The sequence below is a fragment of the Tupaia chinensis genome, unplaced genomic scaffold (genome assembly GCF_000334495.1).
Source record: "Tupaia chinensis unplaced genomic scaffold, TupChi_1.0 Scaffold000294_5, whole genome shotgun sequence".
In the NCBI taxonomy this organism is placed as follows: Eukaryota; Metazoa; Chordata; class Mammalia; order Scandentia; family Tupaiidae; genus Tupaia; species Tupaia belangeri.
In genome coordinates, this window is record NW_006159782.1 from 2,140,314 (window position 1) to 2,144,822 (window position 4,509).

At 46.7% G+C, this 4,509-nt stretch overlaps 1 pseudogene; it reads right to left on the reverse strand.

The window, feature by feature from the left end:
* LOC102495439 (dynein light chain roadblock-type 1 pseudogene) overlaps positions 1-370 on the reverse strand; it is a 1,409-nt pseudogene extending 1,039 nt beyond the window's left edge.
* Between the last annotated feature and the right edge of the window lie 4,139 nt (positions 371-4,509).

Here is a 4,509-nt window from a genome sequence, read left to right on the forward strand (position 1 = left end):
AAAAAAAAAAAAAGACACCAAGTCTGGGACTCGAACTGCGATTGACTACATGGAGCCCAGCGACATAGCCATTAGGCCAACTCCTGGTCCCTCTTTGATTGGATTCTGAATCACCATCAAGACATAGTCTTTATCTCATACAACCATATTTTCATTTTCCTTGGAGCAAATTCGAAGGAAGGTAAGGTCGTACTGGGCATCAATTTCACCCAGTGTGCTGTCCCTTCAGAATGAAGTACATGAAGCTGGAGTACTGGTGGTGGGGTTCTATGGTACTCTTGATGAGAATACCTTCTGTGTTCACCACGATGATTCCCTGCACTCCTTTCTGGCTCTGAAGTCACAGTAGTGTCTCCTCCACCTCTTCCATCTTGGACCAGTCTGGGAGCTCTGCCCAGATTAGTCACTTTAAAGTTACTTTCCTTGTAAGGTGGGGACTAGGAGATAGAACAATGGGAAAATAGCTGTTCATTTGTATCCTTTAAAATATTCTTTGTAAAAAATCAGTGACAGTAAGTAAGCTCTCCTGGGGTTCTGTGAGCCATTCTAGCAAATCATTGAACCTGTGAAAGGGGCCATGGAAAGCTCTGATTTGTAGCAAAGTTGAGCAGAAATTGTAGGTAACCTGGGGACCCACAACTAGTGACTGGCATCTGAAGTTGGGGGAGCAGTCTTGTGCGAATAAGATCCCCCTAACCTCTGGAGTATGCTCTGATTCCAGGCAGTTAATGTTTTGAGTTAAATTCTACAACACCCAGCCAGAGTCCTCTGAGAACTGGGGAATTAGTTGGTGTGGGAATAACTCCCACACATTTGGTGTCAGAAGTGTTGTGTGAGTGTGTAGAGAAAAATAATTTGTTTTTCTTTTTAGAGATGAACAAGAGCAAGGGACAGAATGACCTGAATAGAAATAGAGAATTTTTGAGAACGAGTGAGTGTGGGTGGTAAGTGGTAGAAAGATAATGAAAATCTGCTTTCCATTTTATTGAGTCAGGGCTGGTAGAGATGCCATGTGGACAGAAGAAATGTTGAACTGGGATCAGAAACAGAGATGGGATTTGAGAGACATCAGCCAAACAGGAGAATGGCCGACCAAGTGGTTTGGGAGATGGAGGTGGTGGCTGAGGCTCTTTGGAAGTGATTTTCCTAAAAGGTACTATAGACCAAGCCTCTTGTGGCATAGCTGGTAGCATACCAGACTGCAGAGCTGGAGGCCACGTATTGACCATGGTTTGAGTCCCCAGCCTAGTCAGCCTGAAAACATGCTAGGCATGCATGTGCGCCCAGGATTCTGAAAGGTTAGAGGACTAGAGGAAGGGGATCATGGCATGACTAAGCCCTGTAGAGGGTGATTCTCTTTATTTCCCATGTACGCATGAGCTCTACGATTAATTTTTTTAAATAACAATAAAAAATAAAGGTATTACGGCATTTATGGTTCTCTTCTCTGAATCCTTCTGATGATACATCTTAATTTCTGATTTCTTGCTCTTGACTTGTTTCCAAGGAAGGGAGAAAGGCAGAGATAGAAAAGAAGGGGAACTGGGGAGGCCAGCAGAAGACCTGAAACTTTCTGACCAAGCCATTGTTGGCAGGTGGCCTGGCTGAGGCTGGGCAGAAGTAGCAGATGAGGAGTGAGCAGCCAGGGCCACAGGGCAGCGCTTGTAGCAGGTGAGCTGACCTGGGACACCAGGCAGGGTGGGGCTGCCAGGTAGCATGTGCTCAAATCCACTCTCCTGATGATTAAGAGCTTTGTCAAGTGCTGGTCATGTTACTGGTTTTTAACTTTCTAGGCTTTTCTAATGAGATCCAGGAGAGATCAGAGTGTACAAAGCATAACCTCTGTGAAGGAAACTCTCTGGTTGACTTGCCCAGGCTGCTATGATAACCAGTCAAACCAGCTTACTTTCTTGGGACCATCAGTTAGAGTAATGGCTATGTCACTGGACTCCCACGTAGTTGACCGCGGTTCGAGTCCTGGATCCGGTGGCTTAAACTCACACTGGGCGTGTGTGTGTGCATGCCCAAGATCCCGAGAGAAGGGGTTGCGGCCTGGCCATCCCCCCTGGGGGGTGATGTCTTGCTTTCTATTTCTCTGTCTCTCTCTGCCTGTCTGGCGAGCGCATGCGCCCTATAGCAAAAACCTCTACAAAACAAAACAAAACAAAACAAAAAAACAGCTTACTTTCTTGTCTCCACGTTGCTCCCCCTAGGGTCAGGAGATCCCTAAGGATAGGATCCTGTCTACTTTTGCTTTGAGGTCAAACACTATGCCTGGTGATTAGCAGTACTCACTTGCCCACACCTGTCTCTGGGTTCTTCTGACTCTGCTGTCAGATATCCAGATACTACATGCAGTCTTGCTCCATGACCAGAGGTTTCCCCTCTGGCATTTGAGAAGGAGGTTATGAACCCTTCGAACCTATTTGCAATATTTGATGTGCACACATATACAAAGTGTTTGGGATGGGGAATATTCCAGAGTTTCAATCAGTTTCATGACAAAAAATGTGAAAGGTGAGGCCAGAAGGTGGTATAGTGGTTGTGGCACTGGATTCCCAATGGTCAAGTCCTGGACCTGGCTGCTTAGAGCTCAGGCTGAGTATATGTGTGTGTGCCCAAAATCCCCATAGAAGAACAGAGAAGGGATTGCGATGTGGCCTCCCCTCTGGTGGGCGCTTTTTCACTTTCCCTTTATTTCTCTCTGGCATGCACATGAACCCTCTGGCAAAATATTTTTTAAAAGTTCAGGGACCAGGGGCTGACCAGTGGCATGGTGGTTAAGGGTGCTGGATTCCCACATGACCGACTGCGGTTCAAGTCCTGGACCTGGTGACTTGCTTTCTCCCTTTCTTTCTCTCTCTGATCAAATTAAAATAATAATGATAACAAATGGAATTAAATAAATAAATAATTCTTTTTAAAAAGGTTGGGGGCCAACAGATGGCATGGTGGTTAATGCTCTGGACTCCTACATGGCCAACCATGGTTTGAGTTCCAAGCCTGGCTAATGACTTCTTGCATCCCATTGGTTAGATCCCTGAGTGAGTCACTGTGACCAAGGAGAGGGGCTACAATGACTGGTTAAAGTCCAGAAAGTTTGCTTAAACAAGTAGGGATTTATTTATTTTTTGCATAAAAAGAAGCATGCAAGATGGTGTTTGTTCAGGGGAACGAGCAGTTAGCATAATGGCTATGTCACTGGACTCCCACTTAGTTGACCGCGGTTCGCGTCCCGGACCCGGTGGCTTAAAACTCACGCCGGGCGCATGTGCATGCACGCCCAGGATCCTGAGAGGAGAATGGAGGAGAAGGGATTGCGGCGTGGCCATCCCCCCTGGGGGGTGATTTCTCGCTTTCTCTCTCTATGTCTCTCTCTGTCTGTCTAGCGAGCACACGCGCCCTATAGCAAAAACCTCTCCCCGACAAAGAAAAAGATGGTGTTGTTCAGTAAATTTTTTTTTTTGAGAGGTTTTCACTATAGGGCACGTGCGCTCGCCAGACAGACAGAGAGAGACATAGAGAGAGAAAGCGAGAAATCACCCCCCAGGGGGGATGGTCACGCTGCAATCCCTTCTCCTCCATTCTCCTCTCGGGATCTTGGGCACGCACACACACGCGGCCAGCGTGAGTTCTAAGCCACCGGGTCTGGGACGTGAACCGCGGTCGACTACGTGGGAGTCCAGTGACATAGCCATTATGCTAACTGCTAGTTCCCTTGTTCAGTAAATTTGTGATGTCCTCCAGGACCCAGCTTTTTGTATTCTTGCTCCACCAACCTTAGCTCATTGGCTTGTATTCTCATGGTCCCAAGTTAGTGTCCAGATGACACATTTGCATTCAAGGCAGGGAGAGAGGAGAATGAGCCCAGAAAGTCACCCTCATCTGTCTCCTTTTATGAAGAAAACAAAAATTTTCCCACAAGTTCCCACACCAGAGCTCTGCTTAGATCCTGTTGGTCTTCCCTAGCTGCAAGGAAGGCTGGAAAGCTGGAAACAGGATTGTCCTGATAGGTTTTTTCTATAATGGCTCATGATCTGGGGATTCTGTTAGTGAGGAAGAAGGGTGCACGTATTTTGTGTTGTCATCAATAATGTCAGCATAGTTCCACAAATACATCCCAACCTTACGTTTACCTACTTGCTCAACTTATTTCCACCTGTCTGAAACTTGCTCTTCCCCATCTCTACTTGTCAAAGTCCTATCTACCCTTCAAAATCCATTTCCAGGGGACCGGATAGTGCCATAGCTACAAATTGCCATTCTCTGTAAGGCAATCCCACAAGGGAAGGTTCTGAGTTCACATCTAGAGACCTCCCTGAATGCCCCAGTCACACACGTGCCTATGATTTGGGCCGGCTGAGGCTGGGGGTGAATTGCAGCATTGGGACTCTGTCGTAGATTCTCTCTCTCTCTCACTCATGGAAAAAATAAGTGACTAAACCAAACCAAAATCCTTCTCCAATGTCCTAAATCCCCAGTGAGATGTGAAGACTGCATCAGCCTCTC